General features: G+C 40.6%; 1 protein-coding gene across 11 annotated transcripts in view; it reads right to left on the bottom strand.

The window, feature by feature from the left end:
* The window catches only part of mef2cb (myocyte enhancer factor 2cb), an 85,455-nt gene extending 63,434 nt beyond the window's left edge, over positions 1–22,021 (bottom strand). The window contains exons 1-3 of one of the 11 annotated variants that reach the window (XM_054774794.1): positions 21,790–22,021; positions 10,162–10,276; positions 5,865–6,029 (exon numbers count right to left, since the gene is read on the bottom strand). The gene's annotated coding sequence lies outside the window, so the exon portion shown is untranslated. Of the gene's footprint in view, positions 1–5,864; positions 6,493–10,161; positions 10,277–21,789 lie in introns of those variants that run through there. The other 10 variants (XM_054774796.1, XM_054774806.1, XM_054774800.1 and 7 more) reach the window with 10 other exon arrangements.
* Between the last annotated feature and the right edge of the window lie 1,285 nt (positions 22,022–23,306).

The following is a 23,306-nucleotide window of genomic DNA, read 5'->3' as shown; positions in this document are numbered from 1 at the left end:
TAGGTTGATCATTAAAACTCAAATGAAGGTTTATACTTTTTTGAGAGTGGTTAAAAAAGAGACAAATGTCAGAACATGTTATTAGTGAGGGGTCGCGGGGGTATGATGGAGCCTATCCCAGCTGACTTCGGGTGGGAGGCAGGGTACACCCTGGACTGGTCACCAGCCAATCACAAGGCAATTAAAACATACATAATAATTGTACAAAAATGGCGTTGGCCACTTTGAGGATTTCACTTATTGCGGGCTATTTTGGGAACCTATGCCCCCGTGATAAACGAGGGAACACTGTATCTTTATTTAATTGTTAAAAAGTACACACAATTACATAATTTTACTTAATATTCAAATTAAAAAGCATTTTAACAAGCAAATGCCTTCACCCTAATAGACTGGATCCCACTGAGTTGAGCAGATAAGCACGCATATGTGTGACAAAAACAGAGGTTCTAACTGTTTCCCTATTTTTCTGACACTGACAGCAAAAACCTACTTAGGATTTTTTTCCACCCCAGTCACTGATTTTCTCACACCCTCATCCTGTTTGCATGGCTCCCGAGGGGGCCCCTCAAAGCAGGCCGGCTGTGGATGGATGCAGCACCGAGGCCCTGGGAGCGAGGCTGGAGCCACGACAGGTATCTCCCACACTTCCTCTGCTATTTTTAAAACCATGAGGCCAGCGCATGGCCAAAAATAAGTCAGAGGCCATTTTTATCCCACATGATAGAGGCAACTCCCGTTGGCTTGCTCACACAAACACACACACACAGTGCCAAAAAGTTAACAAGCAAAGTGGGGGAAAAAAAAATCTTACTAAACAATGGAAGTGTCACTCTATGGAGCATGCTCAAACACACAAGCACCAGACAAAAGTCAATATCAAGGCTGGGCTATTTCTGTAGAGAGCACTATTTAGGAAGTGTGGGCCGGGTGCCAGTATTCTCCTCACTATCGTCTGGGCGCTATACAATCCTCACCTCTTTCCTCTCTCTCACCCACTCCTCACCCTTTTTCCACCCGACCCTCGCTCCATTGTCAGCTCTCTCTCTCTCTCTCTGAGCGTTCTCCTACAAGGTTATTTGTTTTTCCACCGGGTCAAACCATAGCGCCAGGCAGGTGAAAGCATCTCAAAGAGAAAGAGAGAGAGGCCCCCACTCTGGCCAGCAAGGCTTGAAGTGAAGCGCGGGGCTGGAGTTTCAAACAAAGTGCCCCCCTCATTCATTATACATGCTACTGCACTGAAAATCTTCTTCCGCAACACCATCTCTTCTCCTTTCGCTCCATCTTCCGGCTCCTCTCCATTTTCTTTTCTTCCTCTCACTTCAGAAGCATCCATAAAGTATGAATAAAATTAATGACATCACGAGCTGCACTTTGGAAGACTCGGGGAAAAAAAGACATGCGTCACAGTCCTAAAAGAGCCAGACCAAAACGAAGAGACAGATATACTCTTAGGGGAGTACATTACAGTATATTAGTGTATTAGTGTATATAGTGTATTAGTGTAAAGCTTTTTCTCCAGCCGTGCACAAAGGCAAAAGGTTGGCTTGCATTGTGGGAACGGCCCACATGACAGTGGAAAGGAACACCAGTGTGGACTTTGGCAGTTTGAAGCCTCTTGTTCAAGGAGAAGAGTGCTGAGTGTTGATTTTTTTTCTCCGAACAACTTACACGGTGTGAGCAGCATCTTCACCAGTGCACAGTTGAAACTTTCTAATGTGACTTAGCACTGCCCATCAGCACAGATTTACTAAGAATTTGCGAGACGCAGAAGCAGAAAACTTGAGTCATTTTTCTTCCCTCTTTGGATCCATGTGTCAACACAAGATCTTCTAAAAATACTCGATAGCAGAAGCGGCGGTGGCGTCGGCGATGCAGATTGCGGCAGCCCGGTGAGGAGAGGCTTCAGATGGATGCGAGCTCGTGCACAGAGCCACCTCTGTGCGTCTCTCCGGACTATCCTGCCGAATGACTCCGCTATGTCGCAGGCGTGACAAAGATAAATTACAGTGACTGGGATATTTTTTCCATGCATTTGTTCATTTTTTGACACTGGGTGTAGTCCAAATGTGTGCCACATTAAAGGGAAAATAGTTAAATGGTGCCACAGGTGGGCCCCTTGTGTTTTATCATGGCGCATGCCTATTGCTAGATTGTAGCTTTACACCATCGCAATATATCTAAACGGATAGACACACATGTGGTGGTCCATGATAAGCCTGACAACATTTCACCTTCCTCGCAAGCTCTCAATAAAATGTTTAATTTCACAGGAAGGGAGTCAAAGCGTTTGAGAGAGTTGTAAGGAAGTTAATTAACTAGTTTAAAACGTGTTAACCCATTTTTCTACACTCGTATCTGGATGCTGGGTCTGTACGGTTCAATATTTAGACAAAAATGTACAAACTTTGCTCTACTCTAAATGTTTCCCTTTGTCTTATCGTGCAAAGCTCCCTATGCACTCCCAACCCCTGCAAGTCTGCAACAACTCCCTCCCTCACTCGCTGTCCAAATATTTCAGGGAGCCGGCCTCAAGCATGGCGAGGTGTTTCGGGTGTCTCTTTATAGGTGGGCTACAGCTGACGTTACCATTGTGTGGTCAGCACACGGCTGCTGCCTGCAGACCACCCAGCAGGCTGCTGCCGCCACCATCGTGACCGACAGGCCAGGCAGGAAACAGGAAACAGGAAGGAGGAGGCAGGACATCCTGTTCAACTAGATCGCTATGTCCATTACAACATCATTATGGCATTACTTTTTGTAATGTTTTTAAAGGAGCACTGATTGAACTATGAAACTAAGAAATATGTTTTACTTTCCTTTTTTTTCAGTTTGCCTTTTCAGCCCCTCAAATAATTTCCTTTCAGGACAAGAAGAGAGAGGAAGACGCAGTTTCACTGTGAACACACACCAGCAGCAACCTCACACGACTGAGACAAAAAAAGCAAAACAAAGGCATAAACATTCAGATGTGCAAACAGAGACAAGACGCAAACACACACACAAACAGACACGCGAACTCACAAAGAAACACAGCACACACAAAGCAGGGTGCAGCCAAAAAGAAAAAAAAAAAGACTTTACGGAGAAAATATTCTAAAGTGTGTTTTACAATACAATTAAACATCAAAGGCTGATCTATTCCGCTGTGATCTTTAACACCCCAGTGAACAACCCCCCCCAACCAACCCACAAACACACATACAACACACACTAACACAAACACTGCTGAGCATCAGCGATAATTACTAGAGAGACAGAAAAAAAAAATCAGGACATATTCAAATATACGCATTCACCATAAACCACTCAATGTTTTTTACTTTATGTGTTGTATTTCAAAAGTTTAGAGACTAAGAGCAACTAGGGTGAGCAAAGACTAAATGATAGATTTTAATGCACGAATGAATGAGATCAGGTTGGATTAGTACAATACACATACAATAATAAAAGTCAGGTCGGCCTTGTGAAACACATAAGACCTTGAGTTGTCCAGAAACTTCTACATTTCTTTAAAATTACCGTTAGTGTACCACATTTAGCAGATCATTACACAAGGTCTGTCTTTATATGATTTACTCTTTAAATCACGATGGTTTCTCTCCATTTGACTCCTACATTACCTTCTCCTCTAAGCCAAAGGGCAAGAAGTCCAATTACTGTACTTTGATATCTCCTGCCACATTTTTCCAACCTGCAATCTGCAAATGAGCATTCTGCTGATGGTTAACTGAGCAAACTCTGCAAAACCCCTTCCAAAATATTTGAAACACCATGGAGGGAGAAAAAAATCACTTTAAAGCATAGCAAAGGGGCCTGTAAAATTATTTGCTTAAACATGAGCGCCTGTGATGTTTTCATAGATCTGGTTTTCCATAAGGAGTGAATCCTGAAATGTGCCTTATTTTCGACAGGAGTACGTAACGTAACGTCTATGTGCTACACTTTTCTCATGTGATATTAAAAAGAAACAATACACTCTGGGGCTAATCCCCAATTTAGAAGACATTTATGTTGAGAATGAAAAATATTAGCAGTTACAGCAATGCTTGCATGCACACAATGATCACGCCGCACACAACGCACACACACACACACACACACACAGAGTCCTTCCTTCCTTTAAGTAAAGCCTCGCTGAGCCCCTAGTGTACAGCAAAGTGCCCTGACAATCGGCTCAATGCCCCGGCCAATCACATGGACACGTGACCCTCTAATCCTTCGCTGAGAGGGGCAAGTGTGTGTTGTCATTGTTGGTTTTGTGAATCAGCGCCCAATATCCCACATGATTTGTCAAGAGGGAGAAGAGGGAAAACAAAAAGCGAAGCAAAGACAGTGTTGTGTGTGTCACTGTATGTGAGCATTTAAGGGGGCCAGGGCATCCTTTTTGTCTCTTGGTATGTACATGTGTGCTTGCACGGGGTTCCTGAGATTACAGTGCTTGGCTGACAGAGTCCACAGTGTGTAATCGTGGGTCCACATGCGAGCACTCACCTTGCTCTGAGCAGATTAACCTAACGCTAAGTCCCAAGAGAGCAACAGGCCAGACAGGACAACTTCATTGACCATGGCCACTGGAGGGGAGCAATGGGACCAATACTTATCTTACCCTAAAAAAACATTCCATAGTCAAAGGACTTGTCCAAGCTCTAAATTGATTCTTTGGGATTTAAATAAAATCACTTTTAATTGCTGTAAAGTCGAGAATAAAATAACTTCGACCAGTACTGATTTGTTGTATATTTTGTATAAAAGACTTTTTAAAAAGTTTAAAAAAGGTCTCATTTTTATTTTAATCGCTCTTGCTGTAAGTCCAGCTCTGTCTAATTACATTAAGAATCTGAATGAAGGTTGCATTTGCTGTTACAAATGAATAACGTGTATGAAAATCAGTACAGGTCTATGACGGCTTTAAATTTAAACCAGCTTCTGTGTTGGCTTTAGAATGTATAAATTTATACTTCTCATCAAAAGGCCTGACTTTATTGTTTTTAAATAAAAATAAATATGTATTTTCTGAGGCTGCAGTCATTGAAAAATGAGGCAGGTTAACAGAGGTGTCATTATTAATCCTCAGCTTGCAACAGGTTCAAGTGTGCGTGTGACACTTCACACTAAACTCCTCATATTAGAAGAAATCACTCACAATATATATTAAAAAAAAGAATAACATACACATCTATATTTATATATCCAGAGATACAAATACAGACAATTAATATAGCATATGCTATAATACAGCCTGAGAGGGACAAAACTGCAAACTACAGATTTATGGCGCTGTTATCCCTTTTGGTGATGCCTTTTTTATTGTTATTTACAAAGCAGAGCCGCTTACAAAATTGTAATTTTCAGTGAGGATCTGTGCGAATTGTTTTATATAAAGGATATTTTTTGGTTTTGGATCAGTGTTTAAACTGATCCAACAACAAACCACAGCATCTTGCATTACGTGTTTATCTATCATTTATTAATGACACGGAATTAAATTTTTAACAGTTTTGATGACTTTTAAATTCCCGTTAACTTAAAAAGTGAAGTTGCCTGCCTCTTTTAAGTGGAATAAACTTTGAATAAAAGTCAAATAAAGTGTTACACACGGATTAGTAAGTGTGAAGGTGTGCGCCTGCATGTGCGCCACATAATGACCAAACAGGAGCCTAACTCCCTTAATAGACCCATAAACAGCCATTTAAAAATTCATTTTATGAGTCAGTTGTCACCATACACACGTAACAACCAATCAATAGGAACTTATTGTAGATGAGCTGTGCCCATGGCAAGTCTAACTAATTAGAATGAAAAAAAACACAAAACAAGAAGACAAAACTTGTCAAAAGCAAAGCGAGCGCGCTTCTACTTACTTTATGGAACAAGAAAATCATCCGGCTGATGTGTAATGTGGAAGGTAGGTGCAGCGAGCGGGTCCGCCGGTGCTTCGGAGGTCCGGTCCGGACTGGGTTGACGAAGACAGGACTCGGGCCGAGACGCACTTACAATCCAGGAGCGCAACTTAGCAGAGGACGCCGCTGGGAGGGGAAAAAGTCATCTACAGTACACGCTAGGAGTCTCTACAATGTCATGGAGGGCTACAAGCTCTCTCTCTCTTTCTCACTCTCTCTCTCCCTCTCTAATCGCTCAGTGTGTGCGCAGGCAGGCAAGGCGCGGCGCGGCGTAGCAAAGGTGTCGGTACAGTCAGTGGACTGGTGCCGGTGCCGGTGGGTGGTGAAGGTGGTGCTGGTGTACAGCCGGTCGTCTGCTCTGGGGGCTCGGTGGTGTTGTTTCTTCTCCTACCCACAAATCCTGACAGAATCTTTCCATAAACCTTCTCTTCGCTTTCCTATTTTTTTTTTTTTTGGGCTTCTTCTTCTTTCCTTTTCTTTTTTTTTCTTTTGGAGTCCTGAAAACAGGGCGGGCTCACATTTCCCCTAACTCGACTTTAATGAAAGAGGCACGTCTGCTCCTAATGGTTTATTATCTCACCAGCCTTCATAGAGTGGACGCAATGGAGTGCTCAGGGAGGACCACTAGAGGAAGATGATGGGTAGTGTGGGCCAGCACTAATCAACCAAGGTGAAGCATGCACAGGCTACACTTTCACAAGCAAAAACTAAAACTACAAGTTTAGCTTTTTTACTAAAGGGGAGTCGGTGGTTTCATGCGTGTTACATTCAATTTAAGGGTGTGTCTGCACTTTTTGGTATGGTTAAAACAGACAAGCTCTGCTAGTGCACTTCATTTAGCCAAGCGTGAATGCCGTCCAGGACAAAACAGTGGGACCCAGACCACCTAGGAAATGGGTCTCGGTCCGCCTGCAGGTGGACGCTAGTCTTGAGTGAGGCAAATGTTTAACGCCAACCGGACCAAAACACAGATATGATGTCACCAAATGTGTTGCTTGGCAACACACAACAGAAAGCAAAAAATAAAGAGTTAAATGTAAGCCCAGAAGCACAAATACAATAGTTAAACATACCTGGCTAGACAATTCTCTAAAATGTCAGCTGGCATAGAAACAAAAGTCCTACGTCATGTTGTTGTAGGTGCATGAGGTTGTCAGTCAATGTGCTCATCACACACGCCGAGGTGCCATTTTGTGCATGTGCTTAAAGTGATTGTTTGCCACGGTTACGCAGCTGCCTAGAGGGCGCTAACCTTCATACAAACTGCAAGCATTAAATCTCGCCCTCCGCCTGCTCCAAACATGCAAGCTACGCCCCATAACTGACTTGAGAGAATTTTCGTAACTTTCAGAAAGTGTCTGAAACAATAGTAGAAAAAAAGAACATAATTTGACTCAAATGTCGATGTCTTTTAGCTTTTTCCCCACCGCTTGTCAATCTATTACATGTATTTGTTTGATTTTGTTTTTATACTCAATGCCCTTCGTGGCCACTGGTGCCATAATATGAGCGTTATCGATGAAACCGATTGTCTTGATTGGGAAACTGCAAATGAGTTTCCCATAGTAAACTGAACTGAAGATGGGGACTGTTGAGGATCTTGTGAAGTTACATTTTATGCCACAAACACTGAAACTGTCAGTGTTTTGGCACATCAACACCAGCAGCATAAGCACAATAAGTGGACGTTATTCCTTAGTTAGTACAATCTTTTTAGGCTTTTAGCCCGTTATTATGACTTCATTTGTGTAATTCCACAACTTTTTTTTGGGACAAAATATGTTATTCAAACAAATTATGGCTTTTATGACTTATTGACGTTAACATGACTTTTTTATATGACTTGTAACATTATGACTTCATTCTTATAATTTTACAGCTATCTAAACATAACCTTACTCTTGTAATATTACGACTTTGGTGCACAAAAAATACATTTTTTTCTCATAACAATTTGACTTTACTCGTACCATTACAACCTTTTTTTGATCACAATATGACAACTTTGATTTGTAGAAAAACATACAATTGAACTCACAGAGATGACCATTTCTAATCATAATGTTACAACCTTATTCCCATCACATTCTGACTTTTTCTCACAATTTTACATGCATCATTATTCAATATTCTGACTTTGTTGTAAGAAAAAAAAATCATTCTCCTAACTTACGACTTTATCATAATATTACAACCAAAGAAGAAGGCTTCTTCTAACTTGCTTTTTTTTCTCACAACATGACTTTATTGTAACATTGTAATGCACATCTTGTAATGTGGCAACGTTGCCACTTTATTCTCATAATATAAAAACATTTTGAGGAAAAATATACTTTTTAATTAAAAAATATATATTCTGATCTTCTTTTGATCAGATTACTACTTTACTTCTCGCAGCTGATTGTTCTTGCAACAATACGACTTCATTATCATAACTTTACATAACTTTTTTAAGGGAATATGACAACTTAACTCATAGTATTACACCATTTTTGTACAAAAAGAAGACAATTCCCATCTAATAACGCCTTGTGCATTTAAAAATATGATTGCATTTTTGTAACTTACAACTAATATTTTCCTTGTAAATCCGCAATATGGCCCTAATATCCTTTGTGATTACTTGACCAGTTTACTTGACATCCGACGTCCAACAGCCAAGAAAATGCATATCCAAAATGTGCTTTCCTAACTTGACTGTTGGTGTGAAAAAAAGTTATTATTACTTGAAAAAGTTTTAGAAAGTTTTCAAGGGGTGTGGGGAATTAAACCCTGACCAAAACTAAGTGGAAGCAGCTTCACTTGCAGTACATTAATGTACCATTAGGAGTACCATGTAGGAGGGCTACAAACCTTAAAGTCTAAATGTTTATCTTATGGGGTACTTATAGGTTTGCTTGTCCCTAAGAAATGACTTATTATATTTTGTCTGTTGTGATAACAATGGTGCTCTCAACTCGCTCCCTCTCTCTGGTGGTCCCCATGCTCCCCCCAAAAAAGCTTCCCCCTCCCGTATGACGGCAATCATTGTGGAAGAAGCCTCCTATCTGCAGATGATAAGGCTTGACACAGACAGTAAGCATGGGGAATTACCAGGCCCTCATCCATCCAACCGAATGATTTCAAAACATCCACTCTACTGGTGTGAAGATAACAATTAAAGCAGCAAGTTTGCCACTTCAGATAAGAGGCAGACAGCCATCACAATGGCTTTATGTACAAAGATGAATCCCAGATAGGCCTTGTAATAATCCCGCTCTATTATTCTAATATTATATGGCTGTCAGACAGGAAGATTTTGCATGGTTTGAGTATGGTACGCCATCACACCAACGTTCCTTGTTGAATTTTTAATCAACCCATGCTTTTCCGATGTTACAAATTGAAGTATATGTAGTAATCTTACTTGAAAATACCAGTTTAGTTACTCTGGCTTGTGATAATTACAAAAGCATCTCTGTAGTTATTACCATGGCAACGCCAGAACACATATTTTAATGGTTACTGTTACTCTACTCGACCTGTGTGCGTTTTTTTACAAACAGGACAATGATATATAGTTTATATACTGTATGTATAATGGCTTTTCATAATAGAATTACACTTTGTAGCTTTAGATCATGTCTTTGGCTGTCATCAAATATGCATTTACTGTTCTTCATTTGCATTTACCAAGAAAAACGAACCTTCAGTTTTTACTTACTGCTACATTATATTTGGACAAAACATTTTGAGGAGAGAAAAAAAGCTGATCCTGTTATTTTGCTACTAAGCAGGCCTCCTTTACGTGCCTCACTTTTCAGTGCACTGGTTTAAACTGACACCACGCTAACCTTTCCTTCCTTTCAAGTTCACCTGTGAAGCGTAAACTACGGTCCGCATGCAGCCAGCCAGTTACGAAGGGAAATAGCAGCCTATCAAATCAGTTAATAAATAAATCAAGCCGGCTAATCTGCTTGACAGGTGGACATTACATTTTGTAACACAACACCCCGGGTGTCTGATGACTCGGGGTGCCAGCTTCACATCACCTGACCTTTTAATCTTTAATAGCATTTCCTCTGCCGTCCCCTGACCTCTCATCATCAATAGGGTACACTTTGTTGTCACGCTAGGGTCATGAATGCAACATGACAAATATGAATGGCATTCCATACGAGGGTATGAAACACCAAGAGCACACACGTCATGATGCCACATCTAAGCTATGCCACGATACAGGATAGTCACTTTTTGGTGCCAGTGTGATTGCATGTACCACTTTCAGTGTTCCTTCATCTGCCGTCTCGTAGCTTTCTAATGGCGCCTGCTCGCGATTCATCTGAGAGGTCCTTTCAGTGTTCACAAGGCTTGAGGTCGTCTGTGGTCGGCACCTGGAAAGAGAAGCAAAGCAGCAAAGTGTGAGGGGGAGGAGGAAGCGGAGGAGGGAGCGCAAACCTGCCACTACCATGGTAATTGTTGGCATAGATGTGTGCAGGATCGACACCTTCCACATAAATGAGTGCAACATGCTCACACAAGACACACATTTAGTAGGAAACAAAGGAAATTTTAGTTAAACCGTCATTACTGGACAACAGTCTTGGGCAACTCTCACATTTGTTGAATGCTGTACATTCGTACCTTACTCACCAAAATGTAATGAGTTGTTTTAATTGCTACATACCGGTAACTGTGTCCGCCTTACTGTTTCGCTATGTCAAAATTGTATTAAATTCTATTCATAATTCTAAATCCGTCACTGTATAGAACAAACAGCACTGACACGGAATGACGAGAACAAGTCGTCCCAGCATTGTTTCGCACTCGGAGGTAGTGCCAGAGACGTAACAGGGACGGGGCGTTGACTGGGTGCCGGGACAAGCGGTTGAAGTATGACACTTCCCAAACCATGTTTTGTTGAAAGCAATTGTCACTGACCAAGACGTACTTTACACATCACACCAGACGCTGGCAGCCTCATGCATTTCATTTTCTGATTGCGACAGTGTCGCTGTGTGAAAAGAAAATCCAAGCAGTCGCAGCAATATCCCACTTCGCTGGTTTCTGTGTGAAAGGGCTCTTTTGTTAAATCTTTGATGTGTCAAGTGATTGCACAATTGGGAATTATTGGGAACAATGTAAAAGAAGAAGACAACTAATATAAACTTGACATCAAGGGAAGTAAGTTGGGATGCACCCAGCCATATTTTTTCACTTCACATTCAATCCCGATACTTGAATTTGGCTATCTGCCGACACCATACAATTCTGATTCCAGACCACTGTTGGCTTTACTACGCAACCACCTCAAAATAATATCAGCAAATGTCGCTAGAGGAATATCAGCGAACATAGCTGTCTCCACGCATGTTATGCTGTAAACACACACAAGTGCCTGACGCGTTCACGGCTTCACTGACAGCCTGACAACACAGCAGTGTTAACATCGCACATAATTTCCGGGTTGCTATGTTATCATTATTGATGATTTAATACTGAGACAGCTAAATTCGCTGATACTCTTTTGGCTATGTTTGTAATATTCTTCTAGCTATGTCTGCTGACAATAACAAGCTGACAACACAAAAGCGCAGACGTGGCTCATGGATCGAAAATCTTCGCAATTGGGACCGATAATGAATCGGATTGGTCCTATCCCTAGAAGTAAGCAGATTGGCATTCATAGCAGGTCAATAGTTTCTATATTTTTCTGTGGTTTACTTTCTTTTTTTTTTTTTTTTTACAAGTAAGGCTGTTTAAAATGAGATACATTATGCTTGCGTCATTAGAGTTTTTTATAGTTTCTTTGTCTTGAGTAACAGCGCTAACTTACGCATGACAATTCAGTCGTCCCTCGTTTATTGTGGTTAATTGGTTCCAGACCCAGCCGCAATGAGTGAATTTCCGTGAAGTAGGGTTCAATAATAACAAATGGAATATTTTCGTAGTTAGAGCATGGAAAACCTGTTTATGACCTAAAAACAGTTTTTAACATTATGAGAGCACTGTAGACATGAAACAACACCCTTATAGTCGCCTTTATACCTGTGTCACCTTATACAGTAGACATAATAAGCGATATTAAAACATAATAACTTACAAATTAGCACTGAGAAAGTTCCTTGTTGTTGTAGTATCCCAAACGTAACAACTCTTAAGAGGAGGCTAAGGGATCTCTGACGTAACACAAGAGACCTGTTAGCATAGCAAGCTACCGAGCTAACTAGTTAGCCTCTGGTTTATTTATTCTAAATTTAAGAATGGGTTTAAAACAGACTGGGACAGTGTAACATTACTGACGCCTAGTGACCATACGACTTGTCTTTCACTATTTTTTGAGTAATAATAGGCCATAGTCAACCACAAAACAGCCATCATTTCTTAATTAATTAACTTTTGAACAATGCGAACAATGCAAAAAGTGATGTAGCAAGAGACGACTGTGTTAAAATAGTATCTAAAACTGCCAGTAAAGGTGACAGTTTTTCTGGTGGAGACAGTTTGACCCTGCAACTGATGGTTTATTTTCCCTTTTTTTTTAAATGGGGAAAAACGTCAAAACCTGTATTTAAATGGTGAACAATTATTTAAATATGACTGTAGTGCCATGAGCGAGGTATGCTGCGCATTTGAGCATTTGAGAGTGCTGAGTCAAGACGAAATGTGCTTAAATGAAAACATTACAGCCAGACTATAACTACATTGTATATAGAATAAATCTATACTTGCGTGAGAACGCACTAAGTCTGCTGCAGGTTGAATAAACACATATTGTGGCATTTGTGTCATCCAGAGCCAAAGCAATTTATCCTAAATGAAAAGTAATTACAGTATAAGTTCGCCATGTGAAACCTTTCCTGTCCAATTCAATATCTCAGCCCTAGATCACATACTGTATAAGTGTGATCGTTGCTCATTATTCGAGGCGTGAGCGTGCTCAAGTGTAGTTGATTTTTTCGTCAAAAGTCAAATTAGCAGTTTAGAAAAAAGAAAAGATGTTTTAAACATGCCACACTGTGTTTACACACATTAGGCATTTAGGCAAGTGTAATTGTGCAAGGGTTGGCATCCGCCATAAAGAAAGTGGGGGAAATGTGACTGGACGAAGCATGTACGTGTGCTTTGCAGATAGTGATCTGACTGTTAAATCTGTCCTGGCACATCTGTGTTTTTGTCATGGAGGTAGAAAGAAAGGAATACCTCGAGACACAAACATATTTCCAGAGCAGAAACAGCCTGGGCTCGGTGCAGTCTGCTGTGGCTCCGGCTGACGTGAAAACACAAGCTGCCACTCACAGTACATGATGTTGTCAAGCGCTCGCTGCTCTGGAGAATTAGCCAGCGATTACAACAACGCGACAGAACACTAAGTAGTTGTTGTTGTGTGTCAGTTACGTCTAAAAGATGCTTATAAAGTATTTACCAGCACCCTCAGTCATTCTGTGTGAGCTAACTCCCCATCGCATTTGACATGTTGATGAAAGCTGAATGCCGCCTGATGTGATGACCTACACGGGGATATGACACATTTTCCGAACCTGCCAAAATCTTTAGAAGGATTTTCGACTCCATGTATATTTTGGAATTGTTAGTTGTAGGTGAAATGGAAATTCCATGGTTGTAATTGTTATATTATTGCGGTATCGTGATGATGAAATGAATCTTGGATAACGTTTGGTCTTTTCTTGATTGATGATTTAATACTGGATATTGGGAAGAAAAAAAAGGACACAAAAACCTGCCACGAATACAATGGTTTTATTGAGTGACTCTGATATAGACTGTAATTGCAGACTGTAAAATGATTTTCACTGGAAGTCATTATTGATGTGCTGTTTGCAAAGTATGCACACAATTTCTGTGATACAGATAATGTTGACAAAGTACAGGGACTTTGGAAATCCAATAACAGTTGTTACATTTGGTGCCCTCCGCCATCAAGCACGCTAATTAGCAGGAAGCACACTTCTAACACACACCAGCTGCAAAGCATAAGGTAGGCTATAGTTATGGGGCCAAATTACTCATTATTAAACATTATTAAGTTAATTATATATTAATAGTTAAAAATCATGTGATGTCCAATCATCACAATTGTCATCACTGACATATATTTCAGTGATTGCAAGGTTTATGGGCCACTATTTTACATGACATGGGTACAGCATGTGGCGCAGCATTAAATAGAGCATTTACATGATAGTTTGGGCTTTTGGATTGAATCGGAGGTTTTTTGTTAAATATTTCAATATATATACCTTTATGTATCAAGTAAATTTGGCTAGTATCTGACCAATACGAATGTTGAGTATTACATGGGACCATCCCTATTCATATGTACTGTATGTGCAGGCCCCTCCATTATGTATCTTGGTTTATATGTATGATGGTTTATATCACCAGTACAGTGGTGTGAAACACTGTTTGCCCCCTTTTTTGCATGTTTGTCACACAATTTTTTGATGTTTGAGGTCATCAAACAAATTGAAATAGTCAACACAACTGAACACAAAATGCAGCTTTTAAATTAAACTTGTTATTATTAAAGGGAGAAAAAAATCCACACCTACATGGGCGTGTGTGAAAAAGTGATTGCCCCCTAACCCTAATCAGTATTTGGGCCACCCCCTAGCAGCAACAACAGCAAACAACCCTTTGCGTTAACTTGCAATGAGTCTCGCTCTGGAGGAAATTTGGCCGACTCATCTTTGCAGAATTGTTGTAATTCAGCCACATTGGAGAGTTTCCGAGCAAAGACAGCCTTTTTCAGGTCATGCCACAGCACCTTAATAGGATTCAGGTCAGGACTTTGACTAGGCCACTCCAAAGTCTTCATTTTATTTTTCTTCAGCCATTGAGAGGTGGACTTACTGGTGTGTTGTGGATCATTGTCCTACTGCAGAACCCACGTTCATTTCAGCTTGAGGTCACAAACATTGTCCTTCATGATTTTTTGGTAGACAGCGGAATTCATGGTTCCATTTATCACAGCAAGTCTTCCAGGTACTGAATCAGCAAAACAGCCCCAAACCATCACACTACCACCCCCGTTGGTATGATGTTCTTTTTATGAAGTGTGCTGTTACTTTTATGCCAGAAATAATGGGACACACACCTTCCAAAAAGTTCAATCTTGTCAAAGTATTTTCCCAAAGGTCTTGGGGATCATCAAGATGTTTTCTAGCAAAACTGTGTGGTTTTCGTCTCTGCCATACTGGCCGTTTTTGCCCAGTGTCTTTCTTATGGTGGAGTCATAACTGAGGCAAGTGAGGCCTACCGTTCTTTGGATGTTGTGGGGTCTTTTGTGACCACTTGGACGAGGGTAATTTTGTTTGGCCAGTCAACCCTGTAAAAGTTCACCACTGTTCCATGTTTTCGCCATTTGTGGCTAATGACTCTCACTGTGGTTTGCTGGAGTCCCAAAGCTTTCGAAACTGCTTTATAACTTTTTAGGTTTGGATTTTTTTTTGCCCTTAATAATAAAAAGTTACATTTAAAAACTGCATTTTGTGTTCAGTTGTGTTGTCATTGACTAATATATAAATTTGTTTGATGGTCTGAAAAATTTAAGTCTGCAAAAAAAAAAAAAAAGAACTCAGGAAGGGGCTCTTTTTTTACACCACTGTATGTTTAAACTTAAGTTTCAACATATTATTTTAATACTGGACAAGGAAAGAGATGCAAAAGATACAAATTTATGGCTGACAGTAATATATCATAAGTTGAGGAGGATTGTTTATGGTTAAAATATTATTTGCTATTGCACTTATAAAAATGTCCCGTCTTTTGTTTTTGTCTTGATTTTTTCCATTGACAGTGATTACATTTTTGTTTCTGCAAGTTTGTCTAATGCTGCGTGAGTTTACATATACACTTATCAGTACTGAGCACATTGCATTCATCAGTCCCAGTGGATCATTTCTTTGTGTAAATCATCCAAAACATCATATTAAACATGATTTGAAGCTCCTTATTAATCAAGTTTGTAATGAAAGTGAGTGCAATATCACCAATAATTAGTTGCAGTGGAATTAGGTGCGCAAAGGTGACAAAAAACACTTTTAATTAAGTCATATGGCCTCATATTACATTAACATTAAAAAAAACCACACAATTTCATAGAGTAATTATTTGTCCACACAAATGAGCTTCTGTGATATAAAAGTTCACTGCCTTTTGCTAAAGTTTGCCTTCAGGCAATATTACATGACTAACTGCCAAGGAGACTATTAACGGCAGTACATAAAATCCTACAGGTATATTGTACAGTATGTACAGTACCTGACTTTCTTTGCGCTCCTGTATTTCATAGTTATAGTCAGTATTAAGTCAGTATTTTCTGTTCTGATCTTCTAATTTTCCTGGAAAGAAAGCTTCAGCCATTAACTCGGCCCAACCAAAGTGAACTGAACTCTGGACCCAGTAACCTACAGAATCTCAGTAAGAAGTAATGACCTTGTAGCAACCCCTGACTCAGAACAGTGTCAAACATGAGACAGCATGGGCGATTTTGCATGTGTCGTGTTTAACCAACAGTGTTCTAACTGTACACCTTTTATGCATAATGGATGAGGCACAAGCTGAACAACAAGCTCTCCCTTTGTTCTGCCTGATGCTCCTGTTACATCACAGGAAAAGCCCCGTGGTCTCGGTGAGCTGCACCATGTCGCCACAAGGCGGGTTGACGAGCACAACTGTTGTTACTACACACAATGTCGGACGACTTAACCTCTTTTTACATGTTTAGAGTTTTTAGTAATATCCATCCATCCATTTTCTATACCAGTTCTCCTCACTAGGGTTGCAGGTTGGGTCCTATCCCAGCTGTCTTCGGGCAAGAGGCGAGGCACACACTGGACTGGTCGCCAGCCAATCGCAGGGCACATATAGACAAACAACCATTCACAATAACATTCACTATGAACGATTTTGAGTCTCCAATTAACCCAGTAAATAAAGGTTTTATTATTATGCCTGTTCTTATTGCTCTAATGGGACATTTTGCTATAAAAGTTAACCAAATAAGAGGTTGCCCAGCATCACAGAACAAATTAAGGTCTTACATCCAGGTACCACTGTACAGAGGAACCTCTAAGGCCGTAAACAATCTGTTCCAGGATGTTGGTCGAGCTATTTGGCTGACTATAGAATTGTTTCCATAATAAATAATGCAAACTGCAATAATGTTCCGGGATCAAGTCATCGGCATCATACAATTTTTGCTATTACATGTTAAACACAAGAAGTGAACAAATTATTAGTAATCGCTGAGACATGTAGAAGGAGTAGCATTAAAGCTGCTTCCTTCTACTCCTTTTCAGACATGCCGAATTGGGCAAATCGAAATCGATTAGTTCTACGTCCAACGACGATCTGGACATCACTTCAGTCGCCTTCATTCAAGACTACCACACAGGAAGTTAAATAGCTAGTTAATTAGAGCTGTGGTTGCTCCTTCTCAGGAAAACTGCCCCTAGCATATTGGCAGAGAACTACAAGTCATAAGCTCAGCCCCCGCTAAAGAGCTATTACAGGGTCAAGACTGGAGTGACTATGCTGTAGCATGATGTCTGTAACTGTTTTATGGTCCTTTATGGTTTTTTAAGATCTCTTGTTGAGGTCCATCCTTCTTGAGGAATAGCTATGAAAAGCCATAGAAAAAACAAAATACACACATGTCCTTTGACTCTGAGATAAGGGTGGTGCTGAAATAGTTTGATGTGACTTAAGAGGCGTTTTTTTCTTTGAAAAAAATTGGTAAAATTACGTCTTTCTCCAAATGGGTGTTTAGACCCACCACCTGCAGGGGCAAGCATAAGGGTCTGGTGCTATATGTTTTGAGTGGCGGTCGAGGGCGGGCGCCTGGGCGACCTGGTCTTCGGCGGCCAAATCTGGTTCTTGGGACATGGAATGTCACTTCTCTGGTGGGGAAGGAACCCGAACTTGTGCGAGAGGTTGAGACATTCTGACTAGATATAGTCGGACTCATCTAGGTGGTGGCCGGGGACCGGGAAGTCTGGGCTTCCCTACTGAGACTGCTGCCCCCACGACCCCACTCTAATGAAGAAAATGGATGGATGGATGGATGGACTTTAGACGTATAATGACACAAAAATAGCTACATTAAAAGCCAGCATTACATTGAAGGTTATTTTATTTATTTTAAACCAATTAGCCAAAAAAGGTGACATGCATTGGACCCGACCAGTGCAATAAACTGCTCTGCCAGAAGTACAGCTTTGTCCGTCTCCGCTAAATATATAGTGATTCCACTTGGTAACCTCTTGCAAGGTTGAAGAAATTATGTAATCTTTATTATTCTGATGTTAAGCATTCCACAATTTTTTTACAGAATTCAAATACGAGTCGCCACTAAGCCCGGCACTTCTGTCCTCCCCCTGTGTCAACTCCTAGCAGCCGCAAGTATAATAACCATACTTTGTGTCTTCCTATCGTGGGCTCAAAGTTCCCTTTGTGTCTACATGATTGCTTCATGCTGGGGGGAGGGTGTTAAGGGGGGCAGAAATTCACTTTCTGCTAATGATTTTTCCTCTTTTTGAACGCTTGGAGAGTAATTCCCAGTTAACGGCTCCAGCACAGGCACAGTTATTTCATTGTTCTCACTGTACTTTCTCTAATTGTGCCAATAAAGGCAATATGCCAATATTTTTATTTTTTGCTTTTCTTGTTTCCTGTTTAAAGGGTACAAAAGATGTATGTGAAACATGTGCAACAACAGAAAATGATCTCACAAAGTTCTATTACCAACATGTGAAAGTGCTCATAACTTGAATTAAGTGTTCGTAGCCACATTCTTTCAGTAATCTTTTAGTAATCTACCAGTATATTGAATGATGATAATAGTCATGCATGGACACAACTTGATGTTAGGGTTGGACTGTATTGAAATATATGAACCTTTTGCAATGGAACCCATTGACTGCAAAAACCCATACCTGAAAATGAACTTCAGTATTAAATCGTGCTACGCTAAATAAACAGTCGTCCTTTGCTGTTTGAATTTCGTGACTTCACGCTATCATTGTTTTTGCCATTAAATGGTCGAATATGGCCTATTATTAGTAAAAAAAATTGCACATTTAATCAAAAGGTATGTATTGTTGGCCTAAATGAATCATTTTCAAGCAGAAGAATGGCTAAATGAACTAAAATACAAATATAAGGTATTCAGAAGATGCATTTAAAGACGTAATACGTAGTATTCTACACAGGTCACTAGGTGTCAGTAATGTTACTGTAGCGACGGGTGTATTGTGTGTGTAGTAATTACATTTTGTACAGTATCAGAATAACAAAACATTTTTGTCCATCTGCATTTTGGATTTCAGAATGTACTTCTTTCTAGTGTAGCTCACATTATGACCTGAAAACCTGATTGAAACCAGGCTCACGGGCGCCTTGTGGTCGTACCTTGTTGCGCTGGTGACCCCTGCTCTGTCCATAGGTTTGAATATGTGTGAATGGTTGTTTGTCTATATGTACCCTGTGATTGACCAGCAACCGACCCAGGGTGTACCCTGCCTCTTGCCCAAAGTCAGCTGGGATAGGTTCCAGCTCACCTGTCATGTCCATAATGAGGACAAGCTAAATAGAAAATGAATGAATGAATCCCAAGTTGTTTTTATTTATCTTCCATTTGTAATTATTTTAGGTGCAGTGGCTACTTTGTCTTTAAAGTGCACTGCATATAAAATGGTTAATGTGTTCAGTGTTGCTTGATGGGGTGTTTTAACAGGGCCACAAATCTCAAGGCAAAACTTTGCCTAAAACACAAAAGCCGACAGTCCCCACTGTTTCCACTCGCCGTAGTAGCCATTACACAGCAGTCCCTCATGCAGCTGTTGACCTTGACAATTAAAGATCACTCAGCATGGCGACGCTACTTCTTCCACACCCCCTACAAGTATCTGATAGCATCTGACTGTGAAATAAAGAATACAATGCATCTAAATGAGACTGATGTATTCTAGTGGAGTCTCGCTACCGTCGACACCGGCCCGTGTTGCGTGGTGGATCTCAGCAGATGAGCGGCTGCGTCTAAAGCTCTTTGTGCCTTCAGGATCACCCCCAACTCATTCTTATTCAGACATGATCAGAGGGGAGGCAGGCAACTGAGATTAGCTGCAGATCAAAAGAGCTGCCTCGCGCCAGCGCTTGTGTTTTGTAGATTTAGGCCGCCCCGGCGCATTGCCGTTGTATAGTGGCGCCGGAGCGTCATACTGATTTTTTTTTTTGGCCTCGACAGCGCTCAAGGGTGTGGATGGTAGGGGAGTTCATGCGCAGGAGGTCGGATCGCTTCTGGAAATGTTCAAAAATTGAATAATAAAAAAGATAGAAGAGCATGAAAAGGCAATCAGGGGTAAAGTGACGATACTATAAGCTATTACAGCGGAAGAAAAGACACTTTCACCACTTTCCATATGGGAAATCAAACTGCTTCCATATGTGAAATAGCTCTTGGTTCATTGAAAATGTATTTAAAATGAAATGTGCTTTCTACAGGAACATAATAACTACAGGCCTGCTTTCTGTCAGTGGTCTTAACAAAATACTTGTCAATAAACAGCTAATTAGCGGCACACATCTTTTCATGTGTGTACAGAAAGCCCAGTCAGAACGTGACAAAGCATAAATGGATGAAATAACATTCTGCTTTAACTAAACAAGCAGGACTCACATGTGTTTGAGTTTTCAGCAAGTTACCTCTTTGGAAAACTCAATCATCATTGTGAATATCTATCACTGACCTGAGACGATAACTCAAGAACGCTCTCGAATACATGACAAGTAGACATGAGGTCAAGCGGCACAAGCGAGTCCCCTAAGACAGAGAAGTAAACGTGTTACTGAACTCACCACCCTACAGGGAGAGAAAACAAGACATTTCCGAACTCTGCTGCCCATCAAAGTAGCAGAATTCAGAGGACGGAAAAACTAATAGGTAAAGACTGAACAGTGACAAAACTGGTTGAAAGGGTTTTTCAAACTGAACACTTTTCTTTATGTTGATATCAATGATTTACCACTTATTGTGTTTAGTTGTAGCAGATAGGAACTAAAGATTCAATGAAATAATTCACTTCTCATTAAAAGCCTACAAGGTATCTTAACTCATTTTCTTCCCTTTATCTGTAATAAAACTGTATTTCTCTTGCAAAAATCATTAATGAAGAACAAAAGATCCTGTGCAGCTGCTGCGTCACAGGTTTCACTTTGTCTCCGCACTTGGTCTCAGTGTGTGCTTAAACACCAAACCCGGTGATGCATATTGTTATCGAAGTGTGTATTTGCTACATGGGGAGCTACCTTGAGGAAATGAGTCATTTTTAAAGCAAACAGCATGTTGAAGCGCTTTTCTCTCACCAATGGTTACAAACTGTGCACGGAGATGTTCTAAGCAATTACCCTTAAATGTACCAGTAACCTAAACTGACTGTGAAGAATTAGAAACAGAGAAATAACACTATATTAAGTTACACTTTAACGCCTCCAACCATTTGTCTTACTTTGGAAGTATAAAAACGTAGACATTAAAACTTTAAGGCACACTTTTCCAGGTGCCTCGGTGATCTATTCCCTAAGTGCTCAACAGAGATGATTGGCAACAGCTGGTAAGTAACCACGCCTTCACCTCTGGAGCGTCTCTGGTGTCATTGCACTGTGCCAATGCAAGGAAAACGTTACGTAAACAACAGCTTAATTTTTCTTTGGCCTTGTTCACTCTGGTATATCAGACAAAGACACGATTCATTAAATCCAGGTATGAACGAAATCATTTCAAGATGAGAGGCTCACATATTTAAATGGTCGCCTAATATGTTTAGGAAGTCATGCCCTACGGTGGTTGCAATTTAATATTAACGCTAAAAAAGGAAAAACTCACCCGTGCCGTTTCTCTGCTTCCCCAGGAAGTTATGCACTGCAGCACCAGCTGAGGCCCAAAAACTTCAAATTAAAAAAATAAGTGAGGGCAAAAGGGGATAAAATGACAAACAGAAAACTACAAATACCCAACAAACTGCCCAAAATAAATGCCCTGCATGTAATAAAGCCAGACCAGCTGGCTTTGAATAGAAACCCCCGATTTGGGTTGTGCGTTTGCCCCCGATGTCTATCCTCATCTGAGCTGAAATCAGGTGTAGTTCTTTCCAAACACTCCCCTCACCCCCAATGCATGCCGCCCCTACCACTGTCCCAGCTCGTTCCACCTGCCCTTGTCAATCAAGGTCTGGGTAAATTTAGCCTTCAGCTGGATCAGTGACAGCCCCGACTATGCCACATGCACAAGCACACACATGGCCCATACCTTTGTCAGTACTTGTGCATACTGTAGATCAGGGATCAGTGCCCCAACAAGAATGCTGCCATCATCTGAGTGACAGACACCCTCCCCTTTTTTCACCTTCACTTGTCCCAAATTTACAGGTGGCATTCTTTGCATTTTGTGTGCGGTTTTGAATATCACAGCTGTGAAACTGAACAAACTGTCTCAGCTATTCAAATGTCCAAGACGTTGTGCAATTTAGAATTCAACCTAGATTCTCTCGAAAAAAACAAACCCTCTCAGTTGCACAAACCTACAGGGGTCACCAAGCATCAGCTCAGTGAGCACTTAAAGGATTAATTGTACGGTTATCCCTTGTTTATCGCAGTGAATTGGTTCCAGACCAGACCGTGATAAGTGAATTTCCGCGAAGCAGGATTCCTTATTTATTAATGGACTGTTTTCGTAGTTAGAGCATAGAAAACCTGTTAACCTTCTTGATATGTTTTTAACATTATTAGAGCCCTCTAGACATGAAATAACACCACTATAGTCACCTGTACACTCATATTGTACAATATAATCAGACAAAATAATCCATTTAAGACAAATAAAACTTGTGCTCTTGTCTTTTGGAGTAAATGTGTCGGGGGTTCAGAGTTAAGTTTTAACTTGGCGTGGGTTACGGCCACATCAGTAAGCCGTGCTATTATTATGATTAGGGCTCGGAATCTCAGAGTACCTCACGATACAATACAATTTGCGATACATGGCTCACGATAACGATAACGTGTCGATACGGTGAGGCAATAGGGCGAAACAAGCCCAAAAAAAGTAATTAGTTTCATAGTTTATATTTTGCAGCCTTCAGCTGGGATAGGCTCCAGCTTACCCATGACTCTAATGAGAACAACCGGTATAGAGAATGGGTGGATATTTTGCAGCATATTTGATACAGAATACAACCAGCAATGGTACAAAAATCATGACAGTGTTTTAGTGCAACATAACTGTAAAACACAATTTTAAGACAACACAGTGACACTATTCTCATTCAGAAAACTCCTCCAGAAAACACAACATCTCATGTCTTTCAGGTAAATCCAATCTATTAAATAGAAGCCTAGCAATAAATA

This window comes from Dunckerocampus dactyliophorus, chromosome 4 (assembly GCF_027744805.1).
Source record: "Dunckerocampus dactyliophorus isolate RoL2022-P2 chromosome 4, RoL_Ddac_1.1, whole genome shotgun sequence".
Taxonomy (NCBI): Eukaryota; Metazoa; Chordata; class Actinopteri; order Syngnathiformes; family Syngnathidae; genus Dunckerocampus; species Dunckerocampus dactyliophorus.
Note: the sequence above shows the minus strand (reverse complement) of the source record. Positions and strands in the feature narration are given on the sequence as shown.